General features: G+C 37.7%; 1 long non-coding RNA gene across 1 annotated transcript; it reads left to right on the top strand.

The window, feature by feature from the left end:
• The first annotated feature begins 6,874 nt into the window (after positions 1–6,874).
• Positions 6,875–17,920, top strand: LOC138682530 (uncharacterized). Its single transcript, XR_011322640.1, has 3 exons — positions 6,875–7,005; positions 11,589–11,667; positions 17,339–17,920. It is a non-coding gene; the product is annotated as an uncharacterized lncRNA (long non-coding RNA).
• Positions 17,921–18,811: the final 891 nt, after the last annotated feature.

Below are 18,811 nucleotides of genomic sequence, written 5' to 3'. Positions count from 1 at the left end.
TGTTTCTGAAGAACCAATTGATGAAAACTCTGGGATTCTGGTGCCTAGGTCAGCTGCCAAGGTATAAAACCCGCTTTGTAAAAAAAGCCAAAAAAGTGTCTACAGAGATCAACATCCCCCAAAATATTTCCATTTTCAGCAGATTAGTTTTCTCCAACAGAAAACCTTCACATCAGAAAATGTCCAGCCGTTGTTTTCACCTTATTCGCATTCCTGCACAATGGGCCTGTATATACAAAACACAGCATTTCGTCATGTCTCCAGCTTCCAGCTTCACTGATCATACATTGACCTCTTCCCAACTCCAAATCTGCATTTACCTTTCTACACAGTTTGGAAGCCTATTTTATTGTAGTATTCATGAACCCTTCCAATTTCTGCAATAGTCCTTGATCTAGATGCTTTGCATTTTGTGCTAATATAAGGAAATATGAGCTTTTCCCTGTCAAAACACTGTGAAGCAGGCATTCAGTAATCACGTTGACAGCTTGCTTTCCCAAGAAATTCTTTGGGCAGAACATCATTAGCTCATGTTATATATCACAGCAAAGGGTGTCAAGGCCAGTGGTGCTTGGTGACAGCTTTGCATTAGATAAAATGAAAGACAAAAAAAACAACACCACCTACCTCCCCACCAAAAAAAGGTGCAGTTTAAGAACTAGAAAAAAGCTGTTCAGCTTTCTTGTGTAGTTACCATATGTTTGTTCCTCAGCAGTAGAATAATGAGCCTCCTCTTGGAATAGAGAAGTTATGGCCTCGTATTAAAGAACTGTGTTTTTCCCCTTGGTTTAGCAAAAAATGAAAGATTTTTACTGATGTCAAAGTTTCAATATGGCACTGAACCCAGCTGATAAAGAAAGCATAACATATCAAACCATTAAAACCAAAAGAGACAAGAAGGAAAGGTTATAACTGAGGTAGATGGGGAACCAAAAAGCTGAATACAAAAGTGGGGAAGAGATGTGAAAGTTCTGGGGTCACTGGCTGGTTACTTATGAGTGGTCATCTGCTGTCAGAAATATGCATAACGTGAAAAGAGTCTACTTTATTGCTGCTGATTCTCATATTTTTACACTCCAATCTGACATTTGCATATAGGACTAATCAAATAATTATTAAATACCTGTTGATACATTTATTGTCTTCTGTTTGATTAGCAGTGATATGGCTGGAACAATATTCTCAGCAGCTTCAGTCTCATGCCCCTTTTATGACATAGGAAGTTATATTGCTTGATTTGAGTCAAATCTGTTCTGACACTGGACCCATGCCTTGAAATAATACTTCATTATATGGCTTCAGATATTTTATAGTAGGGTTTTTTGACTAATGCTTCCATGCAAGTGAAAGTACCTTTGTAGGAAAACAATGCCTTCTAATTATTCTAATTATTTAGCAATATTTTAAATTCTGATTTTTTAAATTTTATTAAATGATTTTGTATTTCATCACTCTAACAAAAGCTCAATCTTAAAGAAAAGTGAAACCACTTGATTTCTTCAGAGTTTTCATTATAGCCTCTAGTCCTTGGGACTCTGGAGACAGAGAATAAAAATACTTACGTTCATTTCATGACTCTGTTGCTAACATAAAAATGTGCCATAGTCAGTTCGGGGCTTCAGTATTTATATCTAGAAAATAGAGAGCATGCGTATTTGCCTTTATAAAATATTTGAACATCTAAAGTAATCAAATTTCAACAAGCTTAAGAGTAGAAGCTTCCCCTTGGGATTTATTTCATGGTAAAATTGTGCTCTAGTTACATTTTTCATTTTTTATATTTGCCTACATCTTGCTTTGCTCAGTTTTATTCCCTTCCATTATTCCAAGCTGACCAAATTTTGCTTGGAGTTCACTTTTAATTTTAAATAAATTTTAAACTGCCAAACCCCAAAATTATATATATCATTTGGATTTTCCCAGTAGAAATCTGAACACCTGCACAAACCAAATTTTCCTTTATAGTGTGATATGGATTCCCCCAAATCAATATTTGATGTCATATTTTGACGGAAAAATCTAGACAAGCATTAATATCACTAGATGTCACTAAACCGCCACTTCCTTTTCAAAGATTCTACTTAATTCTTTTCCATTTGGTAAAACTTTTGTATTTCGTTAGCTTAGATTTCATCTCCAGATATGACTTTGTCTCCTACGATGGCTTTGCTTATCACCTCTGTTGTGTGCAAACCATTGTGCTGTACGCTTGAGTGCAGGGGAGTTTTTCTGGGCATTGTGTATTACTGTGTGAGGGGGCAGGTAAAGCCTTCTTGTGGGTTTATTTTTATAAAGTATTCTGTTTTCACATACTCAAGTAATATAAGAACCTCCATTTGTGGTAGCTTAATGTGCTTTTTTAATCTAAAATACTAAAAACTCTCTCCCCATTGATATATGTAAAGAGACTATTCATACCTGGCTTTCCGGGAAACCTGCTTTAGGTTTCGTATGTACCAAACTACGTATTTTGCTGTAACTTTTTAGAGGCAGCAGAAAATGAATATGCAAGAGCAGAAAGGCAGCCATCCCTATGCTTCTCATGTTCTAGCTTTCAACAAAAGCCAGATTGGCCCCTAAAGTCTGCTTTGCAGGGGGTACGCCAGCTTACAGTTGTCTCCACACATCTGCCTAAGAGGGACAGTGAGCTCTATATCCCAAAAAGCCTCTACCTTGAGACTACCCAGGGAAGGTAAGAAACTATCCTGGCCCTGCTGAAACCGCCCAAGAATTCCATCTCTGCCACTGTGCAAACACCTGGCAGGCTCTTCATGCACCTGGGCAGCACCCAGGATCAGCCCCGGAGACCTCAGCTCTGACTGGGAGACCAGTGCCACTGGTGACAGCAGAGTTACCAAAAGGGGAGCTCACTCTGCGCAATGCAAGAGAGGTTCCAGCACCACCTCTTACCTCCCTGTTCCTGGCTCCTGGGCCTCCAGTTAGCTTATTCTACATTATCAATACCCAAATATCTCACTTTCATGCCATGCTTTACCATCACCAAAAAATTTTACATGATCCACAGCTTGCTTAGAAATAAGCATCTGGTTTTAATGTCTCTCTCCTGCTAACACTGAAAGTGCATTTGTTCTGAATATAGTAGCTCAGCTTGCCTGGGTGTAATCATTTTAACGCATTGCTTCTGCCTGAAGAACCTCACCACCGTCCACTGATGTGTTATCTATGCAGTGTGGAGCGTGCATTCTTTGCTTGATGGGATTTTAATATAGCTGTGATTCTTACTAGTAGCAAGAGGTTAGATTTGCAAGCGGTTAGATTGGCCATGTTTCTTTTTGATCCCTGTTTTTCCTGTCTGTCTGTGGCATATATATACCTTTTTCAATAAAAGCAAAACTTTCAAACTAATTCTCTTTTACACAGCACTGTTTTCCTTTCTTGTTTAAGCTCTTAGTTATACCCTGGTTACAGGAACTTGGTTACCCTTTAAACTTCACCAAAACTTCACTCAATTCCTCCTCTGTTTCCAAGCTGTCACAGTTTAACCACAGCCAGCAGCTAAGCACCATGCACACATAAATTAGCCTGTTTCAGACAGTACTGGGAACATTTGTAGTTCTTGGAAATTAAGCTTTCCCTATTACTAACCTTCACAAGCATACATACATTTTAAACCTGACCTTACTAGTGAAAGAGTTACTAAGAGTGAGCCCCTAGTAGCCCAGCTGGTGTTTATGTAAAGAATAGGCTCAAATAGTATTTCTGAACTTCTAAGGGCATTATTTTAACAACCTACCTCCAGAACTGAATGAGGGGGTGACAGCCCATCTTAATCAAAAATTAGTGACCATTTTTGAAAAAAAAGTCAGTGTGTTCCAAAAATGTATTTTTAGAAATGAAAATGCAAGAGATCCAGAAAACTCACATTCAACCATTAAGTTTTCAAGGAACTAGAACTCATTAAAAAAGAAGTATTTGTGCATACACAGAAGCACTCTGGAGGAGGGAATTTGGTGCCTACTTCTCATTTGATCTAGCAGTTATTTGGAAGGGCTTCCAGGTATTGTAGTTCTCTAATGAGATTAATTCTGAGCATAGATACTGTCATGGTTTAATCCCAGCCAGCAACTAAGCACCACACAGCTGCTCACTCACTTCCTCCCACCCAGTGGGACGGGGGAGAGAATCAGAGGAAAAAAAAAAGTAAAACGCGTGGACTGAGATAAGAACAGTTTAATGGAACAGAAAGGAAGAAACTAATAATGATAATAATAACAATAATAAAATGACAATAATAATAATAATAATAAAAGTATTGGGATATTAAAGTGATGCACAATGCAATCGCTCACCACTCACCAACCGACACCCAGTTAGTTCCCGAGTGGCAATGCCCCCAGACCCAGTCCCCCCAGTTTCTATACTAGACATGACATCACATGGTATAGAATACCCTGTTGGCCAGTTTGGGTCAGCTGCCCTGGCTGTGTCCTGTGCCAACTTCTTGTGCCCCTCCAGCATTTCTGCTGGCTGGGCATGAGAAGCTGAAAAATCCTTGACTTAGTCTAAACACTACTTAGCGACAACTGAAAACATCAGTGTTATCAACCTTCTTCTCATACCTAACTCAAAAACATAGCACTATAACAGCTACTAAGAAGACAATTAACTCTGTCCCAGCGGAAACCAGGACACATACAGAACTGTATTAGGTAATACCTATGATATAGAGGACATAATGAAACACAGTCAAGTTGACTCAAAAACCTGGCTGCTGGTCACAGCTGTAGAGAAATATTTAAAAATCTGTGCCTTATTGTCTCTAAAACATCCCTGAAGAGAAGTCCACTTGTTTTAATAGCTACCAGATGTCATGTTAAGAATGGGGTATCCATGAAGGAGGTCTATCTAATTTATAGCTTGAATATTTTCTTCTTCGTGTTGTGGTACTACACAGTGATGCAGTGCTATAAAAGGCCATGTAAATTGAATTCCACAAGCTACTTGCTGAAAATGAGAGACCTATGAAAACAATGCTTATGAGAAAAAAATACAGGAGTGGTTTTAACCTATCCTTTTTGATACGATGTGCTAGGATTCTTACTATTTTCACAGAGAGCTAGAAAAAAGTGATACTACAATGAGATATTTAATCTGAAATAGAAGCTATGATTTTAGGCAGCATAAGCAGGTAAAATAGTGCACTTCAATAAATGTAGCGCTGACCTTGGCGTGAGTTTTCCCTTTGGCGAATTACTGGTTAGAGGTCCTTTGGTGAATTAACGGTTAGAGGTCCTCTTATCCAAAAGCTTAATGAAGATTTTTTTGCTTATGCCAAGTGGCAGATGCATGGGTTTCAGAGCAGAGGCACTCATCCTTTCTCTCTCAGAAGTTCCACATGGGCTCAACATATTTTAGAGCAATGAAGAAAAAGGAATACATTTTTACACGTTTGTTATGAATACTGGACTCATGGCAAGCAAGATCTCTTTACATCAGCAAAGTCCTCACCACTGCTCTTTCTGCAAAGTTTTATCCATTTATTGCTGATTTCCCCTTTTCTTTTAATAGCATTTAGGCAAAACCAAAAAAGTCTCTGTATTTTCCTTTATGGAAAAAAACCAAACCAAACCAAACCAAAACAAGTAAAAGAAATATTAGAAGAATTACTAATCTTTTAAAAGCTACTCCTTAAACAACAACAGATCATTTAGGATTAGGGATATTTTATTGTACTTTTGGTGGAGAAAACAAGGCATACCAGGACAGTGTTTACACTGTTTAAGCAGTGTACTTATGCCTTGAATTACATTCCTCTGGGGAATCTATCTGTATCTATATTTTGTCTTTGCTCTGGTCCATCTCCATAGCAACATGTTTGTTCCTATGGAGAATCTGGGTGAATAATTTCAAATTGAGCCTGAAATTTTTAAAACAAGGTTTCTGTTCTCTATAAAATAATTATGGAGAAAAGCAATTTTAAAAAAACTCAAAAAATAAACATAATTTTGCCCTTGTTTCTTTTACGCTACTCTAGACATGGTTAGCTCTGAACAATCCTTTGATCTTTCTTTCCCGTTGATGTTCAGACTGGGAGCAGGCTTATCCACATGACTTCAGCAGCTGTTATAAAATCTGGTGGGGAATTTTTCATTCCAATTTGAATGGCTCACTTACTGTATTCACTAATTATGTTGTTATATACACACATTCCAAAATTTTACTCAAAAACTTCTTCACTTCAGTGGGATCTTCACTTAAAAAAACCCAACAAACAAGAGTCTCATGAGGAGAGGGGGGGAAGAGAACAGGACAAGATGACTTTGAATTACTTTCAAAATAATATAGGTCATTTTAGAGGTGGTCTTTAAATTATAGCCAGTATCACTTCCTGCTCATATTTGTAGCTGTTCTCTTTTTCACTTCAGGGAAAGATTCTATGGCTGAGAACTATTTATTCCTACAAGATTAACAGCGTTAAAAAATAGTTTTAAAAAAAGATTACTGCTCTTTAGCATTAATGGTAATGAAACAGTTGTTTCTTTGTTTCTTCAAATGTATGCACCTAGAAAAATCTAAAAAAAGGGGGGGGAGTATATTTCCATTAGAACCTACTAGAAAAGAAAATAAATTTAAAAAAAAAAAAAAGGAGAAAAAAATGAGAAAAAAATTATCCCTAATTATATAGTATGTTTTTTAATCATGAGTTTTCGTAGACCAGTAGGTCTTTTAAGTCTAGAAGTAAAATGATCCAGCTAGTTTTTAACTCAAATAATTCCAGGAATTCTCATGGAATCGCCAAATTTGTCTGACCAAAGTCAGCTTTCCTTCATTGCACAATATAGGAAGACTGAAAATCCTGTGAATAAAAGGGCATAAAAGGGAGGACCCTCATTTTCTTTAATTGCTCAGGTGGTGTAAGCCTATTGAAACCAGCTCATCCATTGGAGTTGGATGCCATTCATCCAACTTACCAGAACTGCTGCTGTGAAGTTTGAACAATTCTACAATATTTTAAGGCAGACCCAGCATCTGAATCATCTGGAGGTAATGAGGCTTTCATTCTCTATGCCAGCTATTCAAGTCTTATTATCCAATACTCAAAAAGTTTTCACAGATGGTCCATTCCAACCTGTTCTTTTTCTGCTTCCCCTGGGTTTGTATTTTTTTAGGCATTTCCCATCTGCCTGCTTTAAGATCTTTAAATAGGTGGAATATTCTGGTGAAAGGAATGAATACTTTCATTCTGCCTCCAAATTCTTTCCCAATGATGCCACATGCACATTAGAGCTGGCACGCCCATACTTTGAAAAGAAGCATAAAGTTAAGAAGCAAAATATGGACCTGTTTTATATAACAGTGAGTCACCGCTGCATTTCAATCATAGACTACAGACAATAAAAGAGAAATGAAGTGTCAATGATTTAATTGGCAGTAACAGACAAAGGCTGTATAGAGACAGCATTATCTCTTTTAAACTACAAAAACATGTTCATTTACGGGATAGGTGCCCTGTCATCAGCCAGTGAAGACAGCTTTAAAAATCTACATGGTGTAAGTAAACAGGACATACAATTATGGAAGTGGTTTCTGAATATCACTTAGAACAATATACTTGAATGATACAAAAATAACTGTGAAATAGCTACTGAGTAAAGAAAGATGGTATCATTGCTTTTGAATAAAAGTGTCAAAAGAAATACATTCCTATTCCACAAAGTAAAAAAAAAAAAAAAAAATAGCAGTATCTGTGACAATTTTTCTTAATCATTTAAGCCAACCTTTCCTAAGTCAGTTAGGGAAAAAAAGGAACATAGAAAAGGGTGGTAGCTTTGTCTGGAACCCAGACTGGATTTCTGTAAGAAACAAATCCCATGTAGCATGTGTGGCTTTCATTATTGCAATGTATGCACTGAACTAGTCAACCATCTTCAGATTTCAGATTGCAAGCCACTTGATTTCAGCGGGAACTAGAAGGAAAATCAGCTCCTGCCTAAATCAGATATCCAAAATTGTGTTGCTCAGTTACGAGGTACTTTGAGTCCCAGGCCATTTTTGAAAATTTGGGTTCAGAGTACAGCAGACTGTATTCTCTTGCAGAGTCCACTCATATTTGTAACTTAGTACTTCTGCTTGAAAAATCTGTGAACACCTGCAGAAAGAAAGAGGAGCATGTTCATCAGAATTAAAAGTACTGAAGACAAATTATTACTCAGGTTCTTGCAGTTTTAGTGTTTTCTGTCCTAAAATTCAAGCTGATAAATATATCCTGCAGTGTAACATCTGTGTACCATCCCACAGTGAAAATCATAAGCATTCATCAACTCTGTGGAATATAAATTAAAAAAAAACAAGAAAGTGAAGTACTGAAAGATGTTTTTTATGTCACATGAAGAAATAGGAGAATTAACAAGCAAGTCAGGAATAAAACACTGAAATGAGAGAAGAAAAAACATCATCAGACTCATTTCAATAAATTAAAGTGATCGGCAAGCCTCACATGCAGTTTTTTAAAAGCTGGTGGATAGGTACTTCAATAAGATGTTTTTAAAAGGCTAAAAGCCTTTTCCTGACAAAGGAATATTTGGACACTCATCATCTAATAGCAAACAGTCATGGATAAATAAGTTCTTCTCTTCAAATCCAAGGACTGTCTCTAAATGTGTGGAGACATGGTAGGAAGACCCTGGGAATACTGTATGTGTTTTGGATCACATAACAACTAAATGACTTTTAACTGTGGTTATGCTGGAATCTACGTCATACTAGAGGTTATATGAGGATACATGGGATAAAAGTTAAACAGCTAGTGAACTGAACAAAATGAACCATATTATTATTTATCAGTCTTTGGTACTGTGTATATTTTGTAGAGCCTCATCTTATTCTAAATAAACACTACACTGTCCTCATGAAGGACACAGTGGCATGTCATGTTAGAACAGGTTCTTTTCACAAACGTCTTTTCTGTATGTCTGTGTTAAAGAAAGACAGGCCAGAGAAATATGCTTTGCACTTGGAAGAAGATACAGAAATATCTAAGGGGTTTTAAAACCTGTAGAAGGCAATTCCACTGTTCTTTTGCTTACAAAAGTTTTACTTTAAAAAAAAGTAAGAAGAGTTGTACAGAACTGGAATAAGGGCATAATATACCATACCATTCATGTAAGAGACAGATTGACATTCCCACTCACCAAAAGAGTAAGCCAGAAGTTAGGGCACTTGCCCAGAATTTGAAGCTTGTTAATCCAGGGAGTGCCTTAACTAATACATTAGCTTTTCCAGCTTGGCTAAGAGAACTTTTGCCCAGGACAACGTATCAAAGCCTACATATTGCCAGAAAATATTCTGGTTTCAAAGGAGGAAAAAAATTATAGTTAAGAACTTTTTGCTGGCTCCACAGCTAATGAATTAAGAGCATATTGTCGACTGCTAGGATAGGACCTAGCTAACTCAACATAATATTAACAGACAGAAATAGCGCTTTCTGTGAAGCATCCATAAAGAATTGAAAACAACTCAGACACTACAGGATGAATTAGCCAAATGTAAATTTGCATCAACTAGCCAAAAAGATGAACCCTTCAGACTCCATCTCTTTAATGCTCCTTCATCTCTTCTTGGTTGGCTTTAGCACGCTCTTCTTCCATGAAATGTTCTTATGCAATATCCAAAATCATCTTGTTGGCAGCATGGTCTTAAGTGATGTGTATTACTTAAAACATTTACATCTCACACTAAACATAGATACACTCATTCACATAAAATAAGATCCTTTACATGCACCCCTATATACACACACATAGGTTTTACATGACAAATACATAAAAAGACATAACAAAATGCATTAACAAAATAGTTACCTAAATACAAATTATGCCCCTGCCAACATTCCCTAAAGTCTACCCATTGCATTGATTAGGCTATGGATCATGCCTTTCTCCATAATAGTTCTTCCTAAGCAGTTCTTCCTGAAAAGGCTTACCTAGAAATGTAGACGTAATTTCTGCTTTTTCTATTTCGTCACCTCCTCTGTGGCTCTGGCCCTCTGTTGTATTTCTGTTTAGAGAGTAGAAACTCTTTTGCTTTAGTGTTTCTCCCCATTTAATGCTGTTGTATAGCAGGCTATGGGTGTTGTCTAATTTGAAAGCCTTGGCCACTTAAAACGTGGCTGTCAGCAGCAGTTGCTAAGAAACTACAACTTAACTGCTTTCAAATACAGTTTTACTAAAGTGCAATTACCCACACCTGCTATTATTATTTATATGAGCTAATGTGTAATTCCTTCTTCACCATACTGGACACGTCCTCTCTTACCTCCCATTGCAATAAGCCCCTTTCCAGCAACTTGTGACATCATTTCTCATCTCATCCAAACAAACATTTTAAACCACCCCCATATCCTGAATATTCCCCGGGCAGGGGAATGTGTCACAAAACATCTTAGTGTAGTTCAGCATGAGCTGAGCATAAATGCCCAGCTGGTCACTTTCACTTAGAAAACCATTACTATGAGGCAGAGACTCAAAAGAAATTTTACCCCAAGAGAGATTGCACAGCTGAATAGGAAGTGGATGGGCATTTTTTAATTGAAGAAGATGTTTATGCAGTAATAAATTATTTAACTAAAAAGTAAGTGGATCATTTAGTAACTCTGCTTCTAGCAAGTCAGCCTGCAATGTTTTGTTATATGAACAAACAAAATGCCAGTAATAAGGAATATATACGCAAGAGGACTGGGTGTCTTTTGGGTGGAAAACTTTTGTCTTTACCTTTTTTTATCATGTAAACATCTATTGATGCCTCTTGAATAACAAGGGCATCTTTTATAGTATCTTGGCAGTATTCCACATCAGCTCAAACCATTCTGTTTGCTAAGTAATTTCAACCATGTGAATTATATGCCTTACTTTGCTTCCTGAAGGTGAATGCAGACATCTTGTAGTCAGTTAAGCAGGGACTGGCCAGATAATAGGAGTGAACAATTAAAATGTAAAGAATATGTAATGCTTGCTGCCTGCCCTTTTTACTCAACGGGAGGCGAACTAGTATGCAGCAACACAGGGCAGTGAGGGGATAACAGCCTTAAGAAAAGCATGGCACCTCTCCACAAGTGGGAAAAGCCAGGCTCGCTTACCTTTTTCCTTCCACTCTGCTTCCATTCAGAGCTAACTAGACACAAACCAGCAAACAGGCTCTGCAGGGAGGCAGATGTATTAGCCCCAGTCCAGGTGTGCATTAAAACAGCTGTAAGTCTTCTGGAGAGACCCTTGCTTGTACCTGAAGATTCAGAAATACTGGAAATGGGGCTTACATATGTCCCCAGTCGTTCACATGGGTTCACACAAAATAGAGAATGTGGAGGAAAAAAAAGAGAAGGGAAAGGGGAGAAAAAGCAAATCTTCTTACCTAATATTTACCCGCATACTCAGACAGACCTTACACATTCACCAACTGTTTAAAAGGAAGTTATTTATTCTAATGCAAATCTTGATGTAAACCAATCTTGTTAGTCACTGAATCACTAGTCATTTAAGTTAAACTACTTGATTTTCAACATCTGGTTTGTAAGCAGGATATAATTACTTGTCTGACTGCTGAAATTGGATATTTGTCCTGCACATATATAGGTTTCTGGCACCGCAATGTTGAATACTTCAGCCTGTCTGTGGGATGGTGAGACGATGTATGCTGCATTAGACTGCAGAGGTAAACAACGTGATTTGTAGCTGCATGTGATCGTTAATTATGCAAAGAAAAACTTTGGGAACAGTACAATAAACAGCTGAGGTTATTTGTAAATCTTTCATTTTCTGGTTTTAACTCCCAAAATACTTAATACAAATGTGGCCATGTTTTCTTGCATGAAAATGATAGTAAGTTAAAAAAACAGTAAGTTCTGTATCAAAAGATATCGTTGTGCAGCTATTTGTAAAAACAAAGCTGCATTTTCTTTCCTAAGAGAAAGTCTCTGGAGTCTAGAGTTTCTTTCAAATAGTTTCATCTTCATTAGCAAACATTCTGACATCTCTGGATGACAATAACATATTGGAAGAATATATTTCAGCAGAATTTCTACACATCTACTGCATAACTGCAGCAAACTAACCTCAGGATTTTGACAAGTCCATTTTTGAAAACAAAAACCCAACCTTTTTTTCACAAAGCTGCATTTCAGACTGGCATGGGGATAATAACCCTGAGTTATAATTCCTGAAGATATCATTTGAATGACCACCTTCAGAGATGCCATCTCCGACAGCATGCCCCAACTTGCGCAGGAGGCTTGCAGAGGCATGACTCTGCCAAAGTGACAAAAGACCTGATGGGCCATGGGGCAGACGAGGTGCATGCCAGGGAACCACCAAGTATTTCCAACCTCCTCCCAGGTCCAGACGCACGTTATGATTCACCTTCTGAACACAATACAAAAGCACTATGTTGAATGCCATTTTTATAACAAATTTATCAATAGGAGCAAGATGCTAGGCATTAGGGTGTGCTTTTAGGAGTACTTTGAAGGAGACAGAGGGTGGCCGAAGGGCAACAGACCACAGAGAGGGCACCCAGGTGCCTTCCTGTATATCCAGACATATCCAGCTTTTTAAAAATTGTTTCACCTGTATAAGATTTCTTCTGTTTTACTTTTGGATGGACTAGAAATTCATTCTTCATCATATCCTCTTTGCTGCTTGAAGCAGAGACCAAAAACCATACAACTAATAAATCTAGGGATTCAAACTGTAGCCCTTGGCTGCCACCTAAAGGTTTCATATACTGCTTTAAAGGGATACCATCAGACTCCATCCCTGTGTTTGGAATGGAAAAATGCTTGCCTACTATTGTTAGAGGCAGCCTCTACCGCTGCTATTGCTAGAAGAGATTAAAGTGAAAAAAAAATTGCTCTGGAAGAAAGAAAAAAAAAAAAGCCAGAAAAAAAAGTTTATCCAACAGCGCTCCAGAAAGAATGATTTCTTGTCTCTGCATATACTTTGGATTTGAAAGCCAATCTACAAATTAGGAAAAAATAGTATACATTACTTGGTTTTGGTAAAAGAATAAAGCCGGAACAAAGAAACAATATAAAAGAAAGCATAAACCACTAAGCAATGGATGGCTCAAGAGCAAAAGGGGGTGGTGTACCCAGCCACCATCTGGGTAACGCAACAGGGGCAGCAGGCAGGTTGTGTAGGTCTTATGCTCTCCACAGAGGAGAGATTGCTCTCACTAGGCACTTTTTAGAAATTCAATCTACTTGAAAATAGCAGGAGCTCAGATGGAAAAGAAAACCCTGGCCAATGACCCCTTTTTGTACCAACAGACAGAATTCTGCCTCAACTCTCTATCTACAACTATTTACAATTTTCATCAATTAACTCAAAATCATTGTTTCTTATTCATGGTGTCTGTCCTAGGTGGGCAATACTGACTTCATCTTTAATCTATTATAAAATTTTCCATTTCAATGAGCTATCAATTTTGCATACTGAAATCATATGTTGGGAAAACTTTTTCTAATGTATATATCTAGAATTCATAACATTATACAGTGAATGTTATGTTTTGCTCCTTATATAAGTGGATCTCATCACAACTTTTTGGTAGGCTGTAGAATATAGAGTGAGGATCTGAATGAGGAGAATGAAGGCTCTGAAGTGCTGTGGCCACATAGTATAAATGTAAAACTACCAGAGAATCAGCCTACTGTTTGAAATGAAGTTGTACTCGACTTTTTAGTGTTAGAGTAATACTAATGCACATTCTTTTTATAATTTCTGTGCTACGTTCATCATATATGCCTTACATCCTGGAGGACAAACAGCAAACAAAAGAACAAATTAAGTAGGCAATATTTCAAGAGGAAAAAAAAAAAAACTATCATAGGCTCAAAGAATTTCTGGACAACAAAGAACTGTATTTCTGCTGGTTTTAGTTTTGAAGTTTAATCCTGATTTACACATCCAACTCCATTTTGACTCCCCACAGGATCTGACCTCTTTTATTTTCAGTTTACCCTCTCCTACAGGAATGACACCTCTCATGATCTTATAGGGAAGTGGACTGACCAACTGACAATGATGTACTAAAAAATAAACCAAGAGTCTACAGAGAACTAGTGGTTTCCACCCACATATGGGAAGAAGCTTAGTGACAGCATAATTTTGGCCCCCATTGTAAAAATGAAAACCCACAAGTAATCAGTAAATTCATAACAGTGCATTTTCGAGCTGTGATCATAGTGTATTTGGAGTATTCCCTGGGAGACAGTTAATGGCTAAGAGCAAAAGATCTAGTCATTCTCTTCTGCCCTTTTGAGTGGTCCATGTGTCTGCCTATGTCTTCTGTGGCACAAACAGTTTTATTTGAGTTTATTACCTTGATCACATCTCCTGAGATCATAACCGTCCATGGCAGTTATTATTATGATGGTTTGCGGATAGTTAAGGTGCACGTCACTGGTATTTGTACTGCTTATGGTGCTGGCTGTTCTCTCCTTTACTTCAGTTTTGCACATGTATTTTTCTGTTGAGTGTGGTGAAAGTTTAGTTTAATTTGATGTAATGCAATCCTTACTTGTTTCAGAGTCAGCCAGGACACATCTCCTGCAAATTAACATTTTGTGCTCCATTTTCTTCCAAGTCCAAGTCATACAGTTTTGTTAATTACCTGTAGAAGTGTGAACACTTAGAAGACTGATAGAATTTAAATCGAGAAAGAATTATAATGATCATCTTTTCTGACCTCCTGTGTTATAAAGGCTATACAACTTCACCTAGCAATTTCTCAATTAACCTTAACACTTCTGTTTGATCTATAGTCTGTCTCTTACACAACCATTGGGTCTTGAATTAAAGACCACCCATGATGGAAAATGATGCCAAAGAAGAAGTCTAATCAGAAACATTTTTCTTCAAACACAGTTAGGCTTACTAAATTATTTTGCAACCTCTATTTCCCCTCAGCTTCCAGTGTTCATTAGTGTGTCATGTCACGCGAGGATTATTTCCTGGTATAGTATCATATTAACTAAATTCTAAAGGAACAAATTACTAGTTTGGCTGTAACTTAATTATGTAAAATATTTTCCATTTGAGATAAAATGATAATGTCTGGCAAATCCTAGGGTAGCTGTGCACACTTATCAAGTATATGCTAACAGTATGACCTTAATTTTGGTCTTCAGTTTATACTGACTCTTTAAATATTGTTGAACAACTCAGTTACTCCTAGACTGCCTCAACTCAGGCTAGAAGTGTCTGTTGCAAACAAAGTGGTGTCTGTTCCTTAGCAATATATGAACCCCATTGTCCCTCTCATGCCTTATCCTGGCTTCAGTAACAGCCAGTACCAGATGCTTCAGCAAAGGTAGAAATCATTTCTAAAGGACCACATCACTATATGGCTGCAGGGGAAATTTCTCTGCAGCTCCAGACAGTGGTTGGTTCATGTTCTGAAGAATGAAAGCTTACCTTCGTTATACACTTTTATCCTGGCTAGTGTAAAGGCACACAGCATTCATATAAATATCTCATCTATTTTTAAATCCTACAGAGTTCTTACCTGGAGCCAGTGAATTCCAAAAGTTAATTATACATTATTGTAAAAAGAATCTTAGCTTTATTACAGCATAAAGGAAAAAATAGTAAACCCAACAACTACAGCTCTACTGGTTCCTGGAATTAGACATGAGAAGATTTACTGATATGAATAAAAAAAATTTCAGAAGTGGGGATACATTTCAGAAGTAGGGATGAACTTCTGTGAGGTGCTGCCCAAACATACATGCTCCTATGCCAAAATGATAATAATATAAGGATAAGCAGGATGTGAGAGGTAGAGGAGACATATACAGACACATATGTGAAACAATTACAAAAATCAGTAAGCAATGGGGTTTTTTTATTATTTCTAAATGTCCCCATCTGCCTCCATTCTTTCTTGATTTCACCATTAAACATTTCTTGATTTATTTTAGTTGTCACATTAGCAATGAGTCTTGAGCAGCAATCTGGTGAAAGAGGGGAGGGGATATGCAGATAAAATACCCCACAGAGAGAATCCTGGCTGTAATGTGCACACCACGTTTCAAGACTGAGGACAAGAGCAGATGAAATCCTATCAGAGAGGCTCAAAGCCTTTGATAATTCTGGAAGAAACACATCCTCCCTGTCCCTGTTTCCCTCCCACTCCCCGCCTCTGTCACATGCACACAGAGTTTGCCTGTGGGATTTTTCCACTCATCGGCCACTGCTCAATGCACCAGATTGAACAGCTTAGCTATGGACAGGAGAAATGATTTGTACTCATCAATCACCCAGTTACAAACTTCTGCATTGCAACTGTAGGATACTTTTGAGCCTGATCTATAGAGGTTATACTGTGCTAAAAATGAACTTTAATTTCTGTTAAACAATACTAGCCCTGTCTCTAAACCACAACTTAACTTTCCCTTTCAACCTCTAACACTTAATTTCGTCACTAGTTTCTCAGGAGGAACTTTAATCTTTCAGAAGTCCCAAGAAATATTTCCTACTATTTCTCCATTATATTCTACCTTTTTCTTTCTACCAGTTCCTTGTAAAACATTACATAGGAAACCTCTGGGAAATACAAGTGAGCTAATGGTGACAGGGGCTTACCTGGGAATTTTCTCTGAAAACTTCCCAAAATGTTGTCAGGCCTGCTGTATTACTATGGAATATTTCATCTCCTCCTTTGGTAACCCAATATCTTAAATCCTGGGGAGACAGAAGGGGTGAAATCATCATGGAAAGAGGATGAGGGAAAAACTGCAGCGCTGCATGAGATAGCTGCAGCGGCAGCAATCATGACCTTGGGACTCCATTAGGGAAGTGAGAGAAGCAGAGAGGGGGTAAGTAGATGGGGAAAGCAAGAGGCCTATAAAGTATCTGAGGATCCATGCAGAGTGGCTGGAAAAAAAACAAAAGACATGAGAAGAAAGAGCAAAACAATAATTTTAATACAGGTGAAGAGGGAGGCAGCATGGGAGTAATAGTCTTCAATGCAAACAAGAAGAAAAACTAAAGTTTGAGGAAGAAGAAAATTAAAAAACCCAAGGTGTAACACAGTCACTTGATTCACACCTAAGCTGGCTCTCAGCAGTAAATGGAGATTACATAGCTTTTACAACTACCAGAGATAAAGGTAGGAGACAGGCAACAAGAACAGAAGGAAATGGGTGGAGGTAAAAGAAAGAAAAACAGTGTACTCTGGATAGTTTCAGCTTGCAATAATACAAAAAAAGTCTGATAAAAGTGTGTGACTGTTGCTGAACTTCACAGTGGTGGTTGCTCCTCTGTAGAAATGAAAATGCTATTTTTTAATGTCACAAACGGTCCTTTGAAATGTGTATTTTCAGAGGAGTTCAGCAGCCTTAGTGCCTGTGGATTTACACCTGCATCTATCAAGAGGAAACCTGGCCTTCACCCATCCTCCATGGAGCTGGATGCAGTTCGCATCAAAAGTGTAATGACTGTTTTGGGGTGGGCTGTAGTCCTTTGTGAGCATAAAGCTAACTAACTCTGTTAGTCATTGAAGGAAAACAGGAAAATGACACAAAGATTAGTAACATGGGGGTCTTCAGTCCTTCAGGTAAAAGTCCCACTGAAGTAAGGTTAATGAAATAACTTATCTGGCTTACTGCTCTTCTATCCTATTCCTTCCAGAAATCAAGCTGCAGGGCCTGTAAATCTGTGATGTAATAGCTGGAAAATATTAATGACAGCATTTAGAAGAACCCCAGGTAAATTTTATACTTTAAAGACAGGCCACAGGGGAGCTCTTCTGTCTGAAGTCAGAAAGGCTCTCAAAGCACACCACAAGTTTATTTGTCAAAAGGAAGAAAACACTTCTATCTGAAACACCAGTTCCATCACATAAAAAACATAGAGGAAGTACCGAAAAATCTTAGTGTATCAGTGTTCTTTAAAACTCTGCATGTGACAACAATTAAAATGTTCTTCTTTCAGAATACATCTGTTCAACTGAATATACTGCCGGGTTTTTTTCAGTAAATACTTCCATAAAAAGATTATTAGAGCATTTTGATAAACAACCCTAAGCTTTGACCACTTGTTACATGTTTTTATGCTTTTGAGCATCTTAGTTGGATTATATAGATAATTTTTTATGCTTGCTTGTCTGTAGAAAAATCATCCTACTCTTTCTTAAAAAGAGGACAAGGACACCTTCATGGAGGCCCCCCTCAATGCTAATTTACAGATCAGCTGTCTGTACAACAGATGTCCTAGGAAATTAGTGTCTGTACAGAGCTTAAAGCATTGATTTTGACCTTGTAAACCCTAAACAGACCGATACCTTCTCACCTGAGAAGCCACTGCTGTCTCTGCCTCAACTGCATGCTGACCGTTTCAGTCGAGGATCCATCTGCATTGCAATTTTTTTCTTGCAATGGTGTGAAATACCTCAGGTTTATTGTCTCATAACACACACTTCTTCAGTGGGCTTCTGGCAAGCACTGAAGCACGTAAGACCAAGATCTGAGATTTCTAGAGGACTACATACTCTCTTTTTAATATACAAATTTTAGAATTCAATTGGTTATATAAGAAAGGAAGAGAAGTGTACCGCTGGGGTTTTGCAAGTAATTCTCTACAGAAAAGCAGAAAGGGGAGAATATTGCTGGCACTTAGACCAGAAAAAAAATCCTCTTATAGTTAAACCCATACAAATAAGTGATGAGTAAGAACAACAGTTAGACACAGTATATACAAGTCACCAGGCTGAACATACGGAAAATAGAAGGTGATATTCCACCTGTCTCTGCATAACATTGACCAAACTGTTAACATCAGGAAGGTAAATGTGAAAA

Source organism: Haliaeetus albicilla, chromosome 2 (assembly GCF_947461875.1).
Source record: "Haliaeetus albicilla chromosome 2, bHalAlb1.1, whole genome shotgun sequence".
In the NCBI taxonomy this organism is placed as follows: Eukaryota; Metazoa; Chordata; class Aves; order Accipitriformes; family Accipitridae; genus Haliaeetus; species Haliaeetus albicilla.
Note: the sequence above shows the minus strand (reverse complement) of the source record. Positions and strands in the feature narration are given on the sequence as shown.